We start from the raw sequence: 19,890 nt of genomic DNA on the forward strand, positions 1-19,890 counted from the left end.
AAATGGAAGTCCCTGACAAAGTCAAAAAGTTTCAACTCAAAAAACAAATGTATGAAGTGCTTTTATGCATGTTAAAACACAAAACGGGTCCGTCGGGACCCTAACACCATAGGAAGGCTAAGGAAGGGACTTGTTTGGTGGAATGTGTGCTTTCACATAGTCGTACAACAGAAAACTCAACGGCAAAGGGAGCAATCCTAGAAGTGGGACCTCATAGATATAGACTAGGCTTCTTTTAGTTTGAAGCACTCGCCATTATTTACCTGCTTCTCTCTCTCACACCACCTTCTTCTTAAACCCAGCACTAATTTGTTCCCAGTGCTACATGTCCTGTGGATGGATTAATTGAAGGAAAATGTTAAATATTATCAGGCAGAAACATATGCATATTTCTACTGATGCCAATAATAGGGAAAGATGACCTCAGGCATGTATAAACATACAAACACACACACACATGTACTCGCAGAAAATCACACTTCTCAACATCTGGTAAATGTAGCAAATATGTGTGGACAAAAAGCAAAGCTTAGGAAACTTAGGAGGCAAACCTTTGCCTGCTGCATTCTGGTGGCTGGTGCTATTGCAGTAAATTGATTAAGCCACACTTGTACCAACAGCCAAAAAAAGTAGAAGGAAATATAGCTCTTTAGGTCAAAGGCTATGAATGTTAAAGGATACGATGTTAACATCTAAGCAACGCAGTGCTTGGGCATGTGCTTTTGATTTGTTTATATGTGTTCACTTGTAGTATATGTGTGTATTGAGTGTTTTTCAGAGTATGTCATGGATGGGAAAGAGGTGGAGTAAGAGAGTTAGCATGCACTGTGATAAAATCAAGAGGTAGAGAATGAAGGGGCGAGCTGACAGCTGGGCTTTAACGAAGGCTTGAATGCTCTTCCCCCGGCAGGTATCAAGGAGTCTCTGAGCATTCGTGCTTGTGCATGAGTGTCCGTGTGTGTGTGTGTGTGTGTGTGTGTGTGTGTGTGCGTGTGTTCTTTTTCTGTGTATCAGCTCCGCAGGGGGACAGCCACCTGCTAACTCCTTATTCACTGACTGTTGTCACGCTTCTGCCGTGTGTGTGTGTGTTGTTCGCATGCAATCTTGGGTACAGAGAAATGTTATTGGGTGTTTGTATGTCATTCACTCATCTTTATTCTGCACAAACAACATAATACAATAAAATATTTTCATGTATAGAAAGTGGCATAGCTTGCTCACATTATGCCATAAGGTTTTTATATAATTCTAATATAAAAGCAGAATAATATTGACCTGGGTGCTCATTACCCATAACTGATGACACAAGTATCTGCTCGATACGCTGATAGGTCATGAATCACAACAGTGCACTTTATTTTTGCAAAAGATAAAAAATGTCAGCCCCCCTCCCACCCTCGAAAGCAAATTTTCTACTGGATCAGAAAAACAGGATTGGATTTCTATCGTGTTTCACCTTTTTTCTGATACATAAGAGACTTAAAGAGTGTCAGCTTGACTCGTACATTCCGTGCCTGTTATTAAAAAGATTACTTTTTGTAATGCTAACCCAAATACACAAAACAAACGACAACCTTCAAATGCTGCATGTCAATCGGGCCACCTTGAGAGACTGATGCTCATCCTTAAATTTGATTGGATAGGAATTCTGAATACGCCAACGGCTACCAAATAAACCCAGCGCTTTGAATGGCTTTCAGAAAGGACCCACAGAAAGCATTTCTGTGGGATTGCTTCCAAGGAGATCCTGCCTTCCTTTGCTCTTGACTCTTTGGACCACGCAATGCAAATTGGGCTGAAGTAGTCAGATTGGGTTTGATACAAGCGCTACGGAAGGATGGTGATGAAGGGTTGAAGGGGTGGGGGCTGAGAAGAAGGGGTGAGTGGGTGAGGTTAAGACACAATAGGAGAGAGTGATGATGGAGAACAGAGGGGGAGGGGCAAATGAGCAATTGAAGAAGGGATGGGAGAAATGGGGGTTGGGGTATGTGTATGATGTGATGCATGTGTGTGTGTGTGTGTGTGTGTGTGTGTGTGTGTGTGTGTAATCGGGGATGAGTTGGGTTGTAACGATCAGGAGAAGTTGTTAGTTGGTGCGTATTAGAGATAAATGGGCAGGGAGGCGTCACTGATGATAATTAACAGAAGATGACGGTGATTCATGGCTAGTCATTCTCCATTAGAAGGTGTCACAGTGCTTCTCATTTGACACATGTCGTGGGGAGATCCTGAAAGACCTGATCAGAGGGCAGTGTCAGAATTTTCTAATCAACTCCTCCAAACCACACGATGATATGTGTCGTTTGGTCCTACCATCGAAAATGACCCACAGGAGTTTATCTGAGTTTAATCTAAGCATAGATTAGAGAACAGAGATCTAGGTTTTAACAATCTGCAGATTAATTGACAATGAAAATCATGGAAACACTTTAAAATACAGCCCGCAATGTACAGCGTAATTCTTCCCAATTTATAATATAACAGTGTACCAGTATTTAAAGTATGTAGAGAGATGTTCAGAACTTCCATACTTTCTTATCCCAGCACATACATGGCCGGTAGCTGTGTGAAGTGGGTGTGCTTGTCCAAACTGTAGATTTTGGAAGAAAAGGCTCTGCCTTGCAATCACACCGAGAATAACTTTTTTTAAAGTGGAACATTTTTTTTTTTTGTGCGTCAAAGTCCTCAAATACCAATCATTTATTCCAACCAAAAGTATTTTGACAAACTAAAATTTGCCAGAATAACTATTGAACATTTGGTCCAACCTTGCTTTACAATCTCTTCCTGTCAAAATCCCCAACAAAGAAGAGCTTTTTAAGTCTTTCACAAAATATGACACACTCTGTACACTTCCACACAGCATTTCTCAGGGACATCAGTTTTTCTAATGAAACAAATAAAAGTGTAGATGGACTCTGAAACTTATTTCTGGATTGTGCGGTCTAGACGGCCGTGAAGGTAGCAGAAAGATCTACCCTGTAAAGACTCTTTTTCATGGTTTCTTTTCACTGCATTAAGGGGCGGACTGGGACCAACAATCTTGTCCAGGCACTGTAGCCACACCAGCCTACATTACCACGCCCATGCAGCCCCACCTACGGACACGTGCATTCCCCAATTACATATTGTGTACAGATGATGAAACAATACAAGCACTACCTTATGTTTCATATTTTCAAACAATTAATGTAAGTAACTGGCGAACAATGCTTACTACTTTTGAAAGACCACGTTTGTAAAAATAATTGATACTGTCAGTCGTTTTGTCTCTGTTAACACTGTACATGTTGTAGTGTCTGTGTAGTTGTCCATATTGTTTCATCTGTTTTAACTCTCTAAACATGATTTCATGGCTGTGATTACTCTTCAGGGTTTTTCCTTGGTCAGAACTGGCCTTTGGGGGAACACATAGCAGGGGGTTCTATGGGTCTTCCCCCATGAAATTTGGAGGGTAAAAGACTTTAATTCCTGCATTCTGTACATTTTTAGACACCAATTTATGGTAAAAATCACAAAATTCTGGTGGCAGGCAGCAATTCAAAATACAAATTATAATGGAATTTTATTATATTCAGTAGTCCAGTAAAGGGGCTTTCACACCTGGGACATGGGCCGTATAAGACAACACTTGACCCAAAAGTCCACTTGTTTAATCAGCATGAACAGGTCTCATGGTAACTTTTTTGAAAACTGTAGGATTAGCTTACATAGGTTACTGCTTTTACTGCTAAATTATATAATAACAATCCTGTTATGGATTAAAAACATTGTGAAGTGTAAACTTATGTTTTCCACACTCTATTGATCAAAAATTATCTTTCATGTTGAATACAGCCTACAGTGTAACGGACCAGCTGCAGTTAATGCATAGGCATACATGTGAACGGCGGATTGATTAAAGAGTTCAACCTAGATCATTTAAAAATAAACATTTTGTCAACGGTTCACAGCAGAAAGACAGAGCAGAACAACGCTGCGTGTTGGGTTTTCAGGCGTTAAAACCAACTGCACCAAAACACAGAATCAGACTACAATTTATTGCAACAATAAGACCTTTTTAACCAATAAATCTTTGACCCTTTTCGGAACCAGGCCGGCCGTTGCCAACTGGCCAAATGTTTAATATTTATAAATATTATTTATATAATTTTTATTATAATTATAAACATAATAAAATTGTGTACTGTGTGCTCTTGGCCTGTAAAGACAATTTATTTGTATATGTTAAAAAAATCTGCCAGAATTGCCAGACGGCCATGCTGACTGTTAACTTTAATACTGTTGTGGCTGCATCAAATTGTATTCATTGAATCATAGAGAATTTTTTTTTATTGTTGCTTCAACATCTCTGGCATTAAATTGCAGTTACACGTTAGTGTTCGACAGTGTGGAAAATGAAGCCCAGCTGAGCTTGTATGTCTGTGTGTCTCCTATTTACATTCACAGTTTGAGTGTAAGCCAGTGTGTACTTTCTGCGTGTGCATGTGATTTGTGTGCTTGTGCATGAGTAGTGTCATTGTAATTGAGACCTTTCAGCGTCACATGACATTTTATGTGTGACGATAAAACATGGCCACCGTATCTGGATCACAGAGATTCTGATTAGCTGAGCATCAGCAAAAGGTCTTGTCTGGTGTTAAATTAATATGTGCCACCTGATCTACATCATGACACCTGTCACAGGGATCGCCTGGCTTCAGACAAGGAGAAAAACACATGGACTAAAGGAGGGAATTAAAGTTGATTTAAATCTGTGGAGCTGTCAGACCGGGGGAGACCATACATAACTTACTTGTGTGGGGTGTGGCACACTGCACTGATGCATGAAGTGTATGTGCATTCAATAATGGCACACACACAGCTGAGAGGACTGAACAGCTCATCGTTGCTCTGCGATTATACGCCCGCTCAGCTGGTTTATGCTCCACTCCCTCCCGTCCCCATATATATAAACCTCCAGGCATGGCAAGAAGATAAATCACACGTCTAACAGAGCAAAAGACCCTGTCTGCTGTGAAAAAGATGGCCTTTCATGAATATATATGTGGTGAGGTTGTATATATCTTTGCCAACTCGGCATCTCAAGTCTGCTCTCCCTGACACAACTGAAGATTGAGTGATTATGTGACGCTGGTGGTGGCACACCAGCTATTTGACAGTAGATAGGCACATGCAGTACATAAACACACACACACATGCACACACAAACAAACACACACACACACACACACACGCACTTGAGATGCACACACTGGAAAAATTTTTGTGAGAAGACGCCAGAGATGGACAGAGGCAGAGAAGGAAACAGACACACACACCCTCGCTTTACTCACACACCCACACTCAAGCTCAAACCTTTGTCCAGTGCTTTCTTGAGTAGTGTCTTTGGGGATCGGGGTTTGCTTTTTTTTCATGTAAACCTCAGAATCAGAATTGGGTTTATTGCCAAAGTAAGTTCCACTTACAAGGGATTTGCCTTGGTGGTTGGAGCCTGCATTAACAAACAAATATGTAATACTAAATAAAGAATAAATACAGAAACGTCTTTAAAATAGCTAGTCATATAAAAATGAAGGCTGAATGGATTTCGTTCAGAATGTGCAAAACATATGGCTTGACCAATGGGTATGTGTATAGTCCAGGATGGAGGTTGATGCAAAGTGCAGTGAGATGATATTACACGTTCCTTCAAACTCCTGCCTTTAAAACAAGGGCAGCGTGACAACAATGAACTTCTGCTGCAATATGGTTCAGTCCCTGTGTTCCTCCACCCACCTAACACCTCCAACTACCAACGTATCCCTCCCTCTCATTCCTCTCTCTCCATACCTCATTACAATTTCCCTCCTGTTATTCTACTTTCCCAACATACGTTTCCTGCCTGTATACCTTCACACTAAAACTGCACCTCCATCCTCTCACTCAATCCACCCAATCCATTTGTCTTTGTGTCAAAGCCTGCCCTATTGACAGGTTTTTCCCAGCCATTCCTCCATTCTTTTCTTCCCTCTCAACTTTGGATCTTTTTATTTTCATTTCAAATCAATCTTTTTTCCATCTCAGTGTTGGTCTTGTTCATTTGCCACATCTACTCATTCTCTTTGCTTTATTTTGGTCCCTATTTCTCTCAATTGATTTCTTTTCTGAGCCCCCTGTCATCATTCTTCTATTCCTCCGCCCAACAACTTTTCTATCTATTTTCTCTTTTTTCTCTCTGTGTATGCTGGCTCTCTATATTGGCTTTCATTATTATCAATGAGGCAATAATCACTCCACCCCTCATTCACTCCTTCAACTATTGTACAGCACAGTGTTTCTTCTCACTTCTCCATCTATCTCCTTTTCTCTTCTTCTGCCATCTCTCAACACAATGAAGCCACCACCATGCTTCACGCCATCGATCCTTCCATCCTTCCTTCCTTCCTCTGTCTTCCTCTCCATCTTTGCTCTTTGTCGAGTGCTCTTTCACCATCTCCTCATCCCCTCCCCCTCCACTTTTTCATCCCTTCATCTTCTTCTACCCTCCCCCCGACTCATCCTTGACTCGCTCTTTGCCCACCCTGTCTTTTAACCTCCATTTGGACTACATTCTTGTCTTCCACCTATTTTTTTCCTTACTACACATCCTCCTTTCCATCCTTCTCTAAATTTAACCATGGTTTTCCCTAATGCATTCCTTCCTGTTTGACCAATCAAGCAAAGTAACCTGCCTTCTCATTGGTGTGAAATACTAATGATCATTCAGTGTACCAAACCTTCTGTTCTCTGTGTGTTGCCGTTCTCAAAATTCCCTTCGCTTGGGACAAAAAGCGAAAATTTGAATTGTGCAATTGCGCCGGCCTGCTTGGTTCTTACAGTGAGTCCCGATTTATAGAGAATGTGTTTACAGAGTTTACTATCTAACGGGGATGTTATGGGACCAATTGGTGAGGATTGCTGTGGACAAAGTACACACGTGATACAATGGAAAGAGCCAATTATGTTTAACCATGTGTCAGGCTAAGTAAACTCACGTTACTGTATTGTGTAAACCTTTAAATTAATTCATTATTGTACGTGGTATTTTCATTTGTGGGGTACACGATAAACCAAAGCGAGTTCCTTCCTGAGACCATTTTGCAGAGCCACGGTTGCTGCGTCTGGAGCTTGGCGCTACCCAAAGCGGTTGTGAATGGTTTAAAGAAATTCAAACAACCCAGAGCGTCTTTTGTCTCCTTGCATAGAATGTATCTGTGGTGTCGCCAGACCTTACACCTCAGTGCTGTGAAGATAGGTCTGGCAATGTGAGACTAGCATTTACTGATCTGTTCAAAGCCCTGGATTTTAATAAGGTGGATAGTTTTGCAGAAAAATTGGTTAAGAAGGTTCTTCAAAAAGTAAGAATGCACAGCGCTGTGTGTTTATAGCTGAAGGTAGTCTGTTATTCACCAATGAGACGTGGTGAATAAATGTTGCCTGGATGTAACTCCAGTTCAATAATTGTCGAAAAGTAAATAAAAAAAAGTCTGTAAACACAGATGCTGCAGGGAATATAATTTAATCTGGCTCTCATCTATAAAACTAAAAATACGTAATCATAATCTAGACTGGGACGCATGGTAACCCCTCCAACCATAAATCCGCTTTAATAGTATGCACTGCTGATATAGCTGTTGTTTCACTTTGGAATTCATGCATCATGTTAGCTAGCTATGGAGACAACAGATTAACAAGAGGCGTGTGGTAAAAACGTTGTGCAGGGTGCTTTAATTTGTAATCTGGAAACGTCCATAGGTCTGGGAACTTGTAGCCTAATGTTTTCCTGTTATCGTAACTCTTAATCCTTTTCACCTGCTTCTTCTCTTAGTGATAGTGTTGGTGGTTCCCCTTTCTCCTGTCATACACTGAAGAAGCACTTCAGGTTTTCCCCCTCATGGCCACCAGAGACCACAAGCACTGATGTTATGGGAAACGTGGGTTAGGGGGTGGGTAGGTTGGAGAGTAAAGGGGTAGGGTTCACACATGGATGCATGCACACACACACACACAAACACACACACACACACACACAATTCCCTGGTGTGTGATGGCCATGTAGCGTGTCATTTAGTGTGATTGTTAAGGGGCAGGCCGGGCCTTTGGCTAAGAGACCTTTGGTGCTTTAAATATGGTTTATGTTCAAAGGATATTTGCTCATGCAAATGGTCAGGTTTATTAAAATAAGATGCCTCACAATCCAATCTGTGAAGGGTTTAAGTGCCTGTCAGTGTTGTGTGTAATTAAATGAGTGTGAGGTAACACTGCATTACTGAAAAAGTAGCAAATCTGCTTGTTTTAAATCTCACCTTGGTAACAAATTCACCAAATGTGAGATCAATTAAAACTAAAAAAATGTCCACATTTTCTTGACGGATTAACTTTACAAATGGCCAATAAGAATTTGCACGTGCAAGTGTTTGCTGAACCCGTTTTTTACTAAGCTACAACATAAGTTCAGTCAGGAAAACATTTCTTTTGCATGCGTCCTAAAGGTTTATTTCTCATGCACCCCTCCACTCCATTCCCTCCTCTCACGCATGCTCAGGCTACATCTACACTACTACAAGTGATAAGTCTTGCTGCTGCTCAGGGCAGATGCTCCCCGATTACATGTTTCACTATAGTGTCAAAGTGCCGAAAGACATTCTGTCAAGACACAATTATCACATATTATTTTTTGGTGAAATATTTTAATTTCCAAATTTATTTGATTTACCTTTATTGCAGAAATATTTTACCTTTTCTTTCTACATGTGAACAGAGCTAGGAGGACATAATGATGCAGACCTGTTTTCAATATACCTGATTGAGCAACCAATCCACACACAGATACACACACACACACACACCCCAATTTGAAAAAACGGTCCTTACTCCGAAAAGTTCAAATTTCATTGGTCCTCATAATGATGTATGTCCAAAAACACACACACACAAACACACACGTACACAAGTAAACATATAATTAATGTATGCCCATTTGTTCTAATGCATTCTAATTCTGTGTCTTTGTATCTGTAGGATTTCTGTGTATGTAGACTGATAGGGGAACTTCAATGCATGAGCAAATGTATGCCAAACTTGTTAAGGCTGCTTGCATGCAAATTCCAGTGATCATCCACGCCAATTACTGAGAGTGCCTGCCTTGCGTGTTGGGGAGGGGACCCGTGCCAGTGTGATATACGTGGGTATGGCTAAATGTGCCGTGCCACAGGGAAGCTTTCAGCAGCTCATAGAGTAAGTGTCACATCATCAGGATTTTTTTTGAAAGGCCATTTGGCCCAAATGAAAAACAGATCAAATACAATTTGTTGTAAATGATAAAATACTGAATTTATAATGTAATTTAAACATAACAGATGTTTGGATGTGGTCTTGTCCACGTTCACATTGATCCCAACTGATAACCCTCAAAAAAGACCAGTAACAAAGCAAATGTGGGAAATGCAAAAAAAGGGAGTTCTCCTTTGAACATTAAAGAAAGCTTGTAAGGGAACATCAGTAGCAGACATTTGAGAACTGCAATAGATGCAGGTGGAAATTTCAGTAGGTGTTGTGTGCATGTGCGCGGGGCATGACAGGGCGGGTGATGTGTGTTTGAAACTGAAAAGAGAGAGAGACGGCCGCGAGGGGTTCTTGTTCGGCAGTGGTCTTATCTACCTTGCACAGATGTATTTCTCTGCCTCTTTTCATGTCTCTGCACAAGCCTGTGTCCACACATGAGTGTGTGTGTGTGTGTGTGTGTGCGTGTGTGCATGCATGCGTGCGTGTGTGTGTGTGTGTGTGTGGAGCTTATCTCTTCGGCCACTCAGCTGGAAGGCACCCTATCACACGCAGAACACAATGCAGAAGAAACAGCAGATTGGCTGCCGGTAGCATTTCTGCTTTACGCAAGGATGATCTGAAATCAGCCAGATGTTACGGTCAAGGAGGCCCGCATAATATGATATCATGACTTACCAAAATACACTGAACTACACACGAGATACCCACATGCTGGATCATTCAGCGGAGGTAAAATACTGACATTAAACTTTTCACCGGGCTCAAATATGAGTGTTGTAGCCCCTAAAGGAAGCTGAATGGAATGATGGATTTTCTAGCAAGAGATTGTCTGAAAAGGGCTTACTGGTGCAGAATTATGGAGTTTTTTTCTACCCCAAGAAAGCTGTTAAACCCCTTTAGTTAGCAAGATCATCCAAATTGGCTTGCTGCTGTGTAAAGCATATAACAATACTTTACACAGCAAACACTTTATCGAAGAATAAAATGTTGATTCAACTGCCTGAATCAACATTGGAAACCTGTGTAATATGTTCAGCACGATGGCTTTAATAAGGATGGATTAACTACTTTTATTCCCAATCATTGTGTGAGACAGGAAAAGAATCATAATGATGGATTGTTGATTGGGTGTCGATAATGTGGATGGGTTTTGTGTAGCCAAAACCCAAAACCCAATTGGCTAAATACACTATATATATACTGTATATACAAACACACACACACAGACATGCACAAGTAGCCACACATGCAAGCAAACAGTCCCAGTCTGACTCCTGGTGATGAATAAGTAATGAAGGGTATGATAATGCAGTGGGATGAGACCTTTGGAGTTTACATAAAAAGGCCAGGGTCAGGAGGACTGTTATTTGATACTCCACCATGGCATTTTCTTCAACACACACACGCACACACACACACACACACACACACACACACACAAACACACACACTAACCAGCTGCTAAATAATTTATGTTATAGTCTCTACGTAGAGTGGAAAGTGTGTATCTTAAACCCGGAGAAGAGGTTGACATTAAACCTGGCCTGCTTTCTAATTTATGTAAAGCTTAATTGAGACCTTACCATCCTGACTTTTGGTTTATCTCAAATAGCTTGCAAGCAATCCTAACAAGCTGTTAATGTTTGTGCTAAAATAAAATCAATTTCATAGTCTAAAGCCCTCCAAGAGGGCCCTAGAGGCTGTTTACCAAACTCCACAATATGGAGGTGATGAGGGGAAATAACAGTAAAGATTTAGCAATTCTTGTGTACCAGAGATTTACCTTTTATAATCTCCTTGAAAGTGCTAAGTACATTTTAGGGCAAACTGCCTATTATAACATGCGGCATCTTGTGCGCAAAGCTAATGATTTTACCTCAAAGGTGGTACTTAAGGAAAGCTTATTTATTATCCAATTCAACATGGTTGATCCTCTGGGGAACATGAGAAATCCAATTATTGTGTACTCATGAAAGTTTTTTCTGTAGCAAAAAAGGATGTCAGGTTGCTGCCAATAATTATTATGAGGGACCATAAAGTGGTCCAACCTGACACACCAGATGGTTTGTTAACACAGAATCGTCTGAGAAGCCGTCATTGGAAACTGTCCTGGCAGGTGACTCTATGAACCATCTGTTTATCACGTCTGCCACACACACCTAAACCACACCAGCAGCTGCCAGTAGCTCTTCATCGAACGCTGATCGGTTCGGTGAGCTCTTAGTTCCGATACAAACGCATTACTTGAAGCATGATGAGATGGATTTTAATGTGATATGTGATCCCTAAATTCTGGTGGGATTATGCCAGAATACAGCTGCAGAGGTTTCGAAACAAAGTAACGAAGTACAAATACTTAGTTACCGTACTCAAGTACAAATTTGGGTATCTGTACTTTACTGGAGTCATTATTTAACAGCAGACTTTTCACTTTTACTCCTTACTTTTTCACGCAATTATCTGTACTTTTTACTCCTTACATTTTAAAAATGGCTTCTTCATTCAGTGTATGTAGCCTAGCACAAAGCAGTCTGTGGCAGAGACTCAAGAGAATTCAAGCAAAATGTCCCATCCGTGCATCAGTCAGCAGGTTGGTAACCAGGAAGACCAGCCAACCCTTCACTTCCCTGGCCGTACCTGGAAGAATTCAGGTGGTTGGATGCAAAAAACAACTCAAATGTGCTGAAAGCTCTGCGCACCAAGTATCATGAGCTAATTGTTTCCAAATTCTCGCCGTCTAATTTGAAAAAGTACATACCTATTTAACGTAACAGCTGATTCGAGTTACGGAGAGCATTGATCAAGAGTTATGTAAAGTACGTACCTATTGAACGTATTGTTTTCCCTTGCATTACTTTTGCTTTTATACAATAAGTTTTGAAAACAGTACTTTTACATTTTTACTTGAGGAAAAAGCTTGAGAAAAAGCTTCTACAGAACTCTCTTTAAACCCTAGTATCTATACTTCTACTTGAGTAATGAATGTGAATACTTTCGACACCTCTGTCCAGCTGCCATGCAAGCTAAATAGTGACCACAAATCCATAGCAAATTTTGTGAAAATCTGGCAATTGTTATACCTTATACACACATTGTTATGGCCGTCCCTGATGGTGATATTTGGGTAATGATATGGAGACCATACATATCCAAACCAAATCTCATGGAATCCTTGCCAGTAAATGTTTATATCTCTTACCAAGGTGTTGGACAGATGGACTGAAAAACTGTCTGACCATAAACCATTTAAGAGTTGAACTCTCTTGAAGTCCACTATTTAAATGACAGGCTTTTTCTGGCTTTGGGTGAACAACACAGTATATATATTTACATAAAAATACCCTTTGGACATTGACAACTACGTTATATATTGGTCCTAGTTTTGTTTGTATGAAACACAGAGATGCACATGTTTGAAAGCAGGGTTGCACCACAACAGCTGATGGAAATTTGATGGTTGTAGTGCGCACAGAAGCTCAGCAATGAATCCGCAAAAGGTTGTGAGGAAGACTGAGGCTAGCTCGCAAACGTTTTTGTAAGCGATGCAAAATTTAGACTATTCTCTGAAAAGGTTTGTTTAGACAGAATTCTGACACTCATTTTACCACTTGGCCATTTGCATCATCTGTTTATTTGCCCAAACCCTGTTAGTTTCCCCCTGTTAGATAGCTTGCAACGTATGCACTGGCCATGTATGTGTGAGCTGTGCCTGTGCTGTATGTGTGGAAGCTGTGACTGATCTCAAAACTCATCAGGAACCAGTTCTTTCTGCTATTTTCATTTCACCTCTGTGTGCTTACGAAGGAGTATCATGACCACGTCTTTACATTGAATTTGCACGTAATAAAACTTGCCTGCGGTGTGCCAGTCTGGGATGAATAAAAAGTTTAAGAGATATTTTTTTCGTAAATAATGTTGGATAACTTGGGACTTGGGATTTTACCCATCATCAATATTCGCTCTGGTTACACCAACTAATATTAGTGACTTAGTGGCTTAGAGAAGCTTTCAAGATGAAAACTCACTCTCATTGACAATGACATCAAAGCACCAAAATCAGTGATGCCAAAAGGATGACTGAAGTGCTCTATATTTAACTGATGAATCCTTGATGTGCATTGTGGTTTGTGTGTGTGTGTGTGTGTGTTTGGTATGAGAGAGAGAGAGACAGACTCCAATTGCAGCTGAGCTAATACAGTATGAGCTGGCTTTGATGTGCCCAGACAAATGTTCAGCTGTTCCTTGATGCTCTCACGGTCTGTCCGTCAAAACACCTGAAACAACAAATGACCGCACCAGCAGCTGCCTGGTGGCTAACCCCCTCTCTGCTATTTTATACGTGATTGTGCACACATTCACAGACACCCGCCAATTGTGTCATTGCTATAAAACCGGCACCAGACCTCAGACACATGTAGTAGCACATCAGTAGGACAGCTTACATTCCCATCTTGTTGAGCAGACAGAAAAGGACACGCCCGGTGATGCTTGTAGCAGAAGAAGAACAAATGGAAGAGCGAAGAAAGTATTATAGGATTAAATGTGAATTTACAACCTTCAATAATCTTTAGTCCCGGTCACACATTCACCGCAACCTGAAATTATCTGGACATTCTAACTATTATTTTTTTAATCTAACAGGTCAATGCACATTTTTCAGCATGTACATGTAAAAATGCAAGATTGTAGCCCGAGGGCTAATTTCCATCTGTAGTCCATTAGGCCGGTTGAAGTTACAACAAAAAATGACAAAAGATGTACAATAGTAACATTTGAAGGAGCAGTGTGAGAACAGGCGCCAGACGGATTTTAATTCGTAGTATAGACAAGAACCGCCCTCTCGCTTGTAGATAGGCAACGCAGTCTACTTCAAGAACTTGAGAGAGAGTTGTTGTTGATGACAATGTCTCAGTCTCACAATTGTTGACAAATTCAAAAACAAGCAGAGACTTGATTGTTTGTGACCAGCTTATGAATCAGCTACTTGACATGGTGTAATCCACGTCATGCCCTGCCTCCTGCATGCTCTACCCAGCGCCACCCCTGACCTTCACTAACCCCAATATTTACAGTAAGAGAGAACGCGTTAGACAGTGACACATGTCATGTGCTACATGTGTGAAACACACACACACAAACATACATGCACACACAGTGTGTGGCACTATCTTTGTGGGGACCCTTCATTAACATGCAAATTCCCTACCCCCTTATCCTAACCTTAACCAGCACAACTAAATGCCGAACCTTAACCTTCACCCTAACCGTAACTTAATTCTGACCCTAATCCTAAAACCAGGCCCTTTAAAGTTGTGGGCTCAAACATTTTGGCCCCACAAAGCTGTCGGGACACCATAACTCCCGGATTTGGACCCCACGAATGAATATAGTTAAACAAGAACACACTCTCTCTCTCTCACACACACACACACACACACACACACACACACAAAAACACATACACACACACACGGTTACCCGAGCTGCCTCTGCTTCACTATATATAGACCTGCTCTATCAAGCTGACTGAGCAAGTTAAAAATAGCTCTGCTCCATGGTTTCACACTGTCTTTTTCTCGCTGTCTCTTACAGACAAATACATACTCCTAAACCTGTTTTTCTGTCTTACACTTCTCTGCATTAGATGAGAAATTTTAGCACCTTCAATCTCTCCATATCTCCTCCCTCCCATGTTTTGCCTGAGCCTACAGCTTTAGGTGTGAGAAGGGAAGGGGAAGGAGCCAGATGAGAACATACAGAAAGGTGAACCAGATGAGTACATAAAGGTTAAAGCCCACATTGTGCTTCACATGGCAAGGGATGCAATGGAGTGCACCTTTAAATGACCTAAATGCACAACTGCCACTTTGCTCATTTGAAAAGCCATGATGTCTCTCTCTCATGGGTGGGCCAAATTCTCTGGGTGGGCAAAGCAGAGAAAGGGGAGGTAACCTTGCCCAGTATGACCTCATAAGGGTTAAGATTCCAGATCGGCCCATCTGGGTTTTCATTTTCTTAAAGGCAGAGTAGGACATCCAGGGCTCGGTTTACACCTATCGCCATTTCTAGCCACTTGGGGGACCAAAGGCAGACAGGGGGAACTCATGTTAATGTTAAAAGTGAACTCATCAAGGGAATTTTTCCAGTTTGCAAAATGGTGACGTTGTTTAATCTACTGATTAGTGTACAGGGACACAATTTACTTGTTTTGTCCCTGCTGGGGAGCACAAATTTGAAGTGATGTTTCAATGGGAAGCACCTTTCGTGATAACAGCACGATTATGTTAGCGAGTAGTATTTAAAAGCCGAAAATCTGTTTGAGGACGTTAGTCAGGATGGTGGATGGGTCAAACAACGCAGGACTTTCACCCAGCAGACCTGGGATCGTGTCCCACATGTGACGGTTCCTTGTCTCGTTGTTCTTTTCCTAACCACACCCACCGTCCCGTTGTAGAGCGTCCCACGTCTGGCGGGCCGTCCGCCAGCATTTCACATTTCAGTTCCCTGTTTTTGCATCCCCCCCAGAGACCGTGGGTCATGATGTTTTATTTCCTCGTTGTTGCGTCCCCCCCAGAGGCTGCAGATTTTGTCCCGGCAGCCGTTTTTCAAGAGAATTGTGTTAGTGTTGACAAATCAATAAATCAAAATAATGTGACCATTTCACAAAGTGCTGTGAGACCGGGTTGCACCTGCAGCACAGGGCTTTACATTTACATTACATTTAGAATACATAGACCCTGTTTTGCTTTATACTTGTTTTTGTGGTTGCAAAATAGGAAATGATTTAATTTTCATTGTCTTCTACAACATGAAGACAATGATAGATTACAACAAATTTAAATTATTAATTATTCAAGTAGAGGTGTTCCGATTGGGTATAGTGTGCAAGGAGGTAAAAAATTGTCATTGATATGCTCAAAACACACAAAATCCCACAACGCAAAAACTCTATGACCCCGCTGCATCATTTGTTTACTCAACTTGAAGAGAGGAAGTGGTGCAGGAGGTATGACTTGTGTTTGCAGTAAAATCCATCCTGTTACCCATGTTAGATAAACATGTTGTGGAAGCAGGGCTGCTGTGTTTTTTATGAAAGTGGCTCAGAGGTTAATGGCTACTCATGCTGACATTGTCTTTGCTTGTCCACAGGAAAACGCTCAATCGCTGTCACATCCTCAGTGGAAGCTGGAGGGGAAATTGACTGTGTTTTTCTCTCTCTTTCTTTTTTCATCAGCACCAAAGTCACTACCAACTTGTTGACTCAGTGGGAAGGAAGACATGCACACGTGTGCATGTGTGTGTCTGTATATTTGTTTGGAGTATGAACATCTGTGTGTCTGCGTGGGAGTCTCCCAACCTGTTCATCTGTGCATGTGAACGCATAGGTTTGTATCCATATTTATGCATCTTCGAGGATGTATGTTTACCTACTCCTAAATCCAGATCAGGAAGGCCTTCAAGGGGAATTCCTAGCTAAAAACTGGCACCAACAAATCCTGTTTCCTGTGCATGTGTTAATCCATAACAAAAGGCGGCAAGAGAGGAAAAACACTGCTTAACAAAGAGCTCCCCATAAAGCACATCAACAAAACCAAAGAAGATTCCTTGTTCCTTACAGGAAGGATATACAACTGCAGGGTGAAAGGCTGTCCCGTCCCTGTGTCAAGTTAATTTTTGGAGTTAGATTTACATTTTCTGGTTGTTTTTCCATTTCCTTTCAGTTTTATTTTGAAGGGTTTCTGTTCTCCCTAGTGTTGTCTTGTTTTACTTCCCTTTTGTTTATTTTCCCACCTTTGTGATTACCTGTCCTGGCCCTAATGTGTTGCACCTGTGTCTCATTGTCTCCCCTGTCTTGTGTTTTCAAGTTCAGTCTTCCCCCTACCCCAGTGTGAGATTGTCTGCTTCCCTGTGTTCAGCTTTTAAGCCTTTTCCCCGTGTGTCCTGTTATTCTGAGTGCCGGTTTCACCATTGCCTGTATTTTGGGATTTCCCTTTGCCTGCTGGCACTGCTGCTGTAAGTTTATTAAGCTTGTTAAACAAACTTTTGCTTTTTACGTACCTGAGTTGTGTATTGTGGGTACATCCTTCTGTGTGCGTGATAGGTGGAATAAAGCACCATCCAGCGACCACGTCGTATAAAAAGCAAATGCCATAACGCAGCATTTCATTGTTGTTTTAACAGTGCATTAGTGAAATGTGCTTGCACACTATGCTATTTACACACACATGCTATTTATCAGCACACAAACATGTGAAAGATAAAAAATAAAAGTCTTACACTGGGAAATAGAATTATGATATGATCTGTACGCTTTCCCTTCAAGCATGAGCAGATCAGTCAGAGCAGATCTCCTGAAAGTCTCTCCTTTCTGCGTAGCAACTCCGCCATCATATTAGAGATGGGCCATGGCACAAACGCGCGTGGCTTTTAAGGAGAATGGGAGATGACACTCTCTGATTGGTTTAATGCATGTTACGCCAAAAACACACCTGATTTATGTGAACACTGTGACACTGTGACACTGTGAATTGTGAATGGAATTGGGAATTGCAACGTAAACAGCTGTTTACTACGGTAGGCTTGTGTCAAGCTGTGCAGACCAGGAAGCCATTGGATATTGAGCTTTACAACGGGATATGTGTGGGCAGAGAGGACCTGCATGGGGCGGATGGAAGGGAATATTCATAAGTAATGAAATAACAGATCTATCCGCTGATGGAAATTGACAAAATGGAGAATTAAGGCAATGGATTGGAAAATAGAAAAGTGCAGAATATAATTTTGTTACATCCTGCTTTTCTCATTGAGACAGCTTATTGGTTATTTGCTGCTGCAGCCTTTTCTGCTAAGGACAGGATGTAGAGCGTTGAAGGGCATTGGGCTGTGAGAGACAGAGCGAAAGATGCAGTTCTGTGTATACTGCGAGATGTAAGCCACTCTGCATACACACGTTCTGTTGCAGCTTAAATGGTGGACAAAGAACATCTTTTTGAAAGCATCTCTATAAAGATAGGAAATAGTTTATGAATATTGTCCCCTCAAGGGACTTATGTGCCGGGGGAGGTAATCAGCGCAGCCTCTTGTCACAAGCCCTGGATATGGATAAGAACAGAGACAAGAGAGAGGGACACACACTCGCAAGGCACACGCACAATGTAAAGTACAATGCATACTGTATTTGTATATTAAAGGCAAACTGTGGATCACAGGCAAAAGCAGTAGTGTGTGTGTGTGTGTGTGTGAGAGAGAGAGACAGATAAAGAGAACAAGAGGCATATAGACACAGGACACACACATGTAGTATGTCTGTCAGACAGACAAGCAGGAAGAGGGTCACTTATGCCAATAATGATTCTGCTATGAATAAACCAGTTGGAGGAAGTAGAGCTCCCATTAGGCTTCCCTCCTCAGGCTATTAATAACCAGAGAACTAATGCCTTCTCCACAATCAATACACACACCCACTAGGGCACGGTTAAAGACACTCCAGCGTTTGATCTCAGACACTGCTCACTGAGTCTCTTATTGCCATCTGTGGTAGCTTTGCTAATGTTTCAAAAGGCATCAAATATCGAGAATGTAATTCTTCAACCCAAGTTGTAATACAAAGCATGACATGGATGAAAGATGACATATGACCTGAGATATTTTCGTCATGGCAGGACTACTGTTTGTGAGTGGCTATGTGCGCCAGATACTGACGCCAAAATCCCCATTTAACGTCTGTGTGGAATGCACCGGGCAGGGTAGAAGCACAACCGCGGCACTGGAAGTTGGCGTAGTGTGAAGAGTGACAACTGTAGCAAGTATTATGAAAGACCCAAAAATCTGCATAAGGAGGCTGGTTCGGGTGGTGGAAGGGTCAAACATAGTCTGGGATTGCTCCATTGCCACCAGAAGGTCCGCCGGATTTCACTCATTGAGCTGCTTTGGGCTTCCTTTGTGTTGGCATTTCAAACTCCGGTCAATTTATGAGGACTGTGGTTAACCTCTTTACAGATCTCTGCAGGGTAAATCTAGACAGATGAAAACAACTTTTAAACCTCCACATATTCCACCAAAACGTTCCTTTTCAGCCGGTTTTGCTGCGGCACCATGGCTTTTACGTGGCTTTTTTCTTAACTTGGCTTAACCTATTGTAACGATCTAAGCGCACGCCGTGAAACGCATGGCACAGGTGCATTTTGGGCATGTCCAAATCCACTTTTGCTAGTTTGACGACAGAAAAAGTGTCCATGGGCCAGGTGTATGGTTCAAATGAGTTGGACATAGTGTTTTGATTAATTCATAGGTGTGTTTTGGGAACAACATGCAATAAACCATTAAGATTGTCATTTTCCATTCCCTTGAAAAGCCATACCCATTTTTACCTTGGCGCATTGCTATGATGAAGGCGGATTTACACAGTAATTTTTTGTTACTTGTAATATTTTGCATGTTTTTGTGCTGCTATGTAACAGCACACTGCGCATGTGCTGCGCAGGAGCCTAGGCTCATTTTAATAATGCGCTGTTAAAATCACAATGAAATGCTGCGCTACTGACTTTAGACCTGGGTTTTGTGGGTCAACGGCGCAATCACTTT

At 41.5% G+C, this 19,890-nt stretch overlaps 1 long non-coding RNA gene across 1 annotated transcript in view; it reads right to left on the reverse strand.

Moving 5' to 3' along the window:
• Positions 1 to 17,797, reverse strand: part of LOC117947837 — a 21,323-nt gene extending 3,526 nt beyond the window's left edge. Inside the window, exons 1-2 of the long non-coding RNA XR_004657332.1 lie at positions 17,719 to 17,797; positions 4,932 to 4,934 (exon numbers count right to left, since the gene is read on the reverse strand). This is a non-coding gene — a long non-coding RNA (uncharacterized LOC117947837). The remainder of the gene's footprint in view (positions 1 to 4,931; positions 4,935 to 17,718) is intronic.
• Positions 17,798 to 19,890: the final 2,093 nt, after the last annotated feature.

This window comes from Etheostoma cragini, chromosome 7 (assembly GCF_013103735.1).
Source record: "Etheostoma cragini isolate CJK2018 chromosome 7, CSU_Ecrag_1.0, whole genome shotgun sequence".
NCBI lineage: Eukaryota > Metazoa > Chordata > Actinopteri > Perciformes > Percidae > Etheostoma > Etheostoma cragini.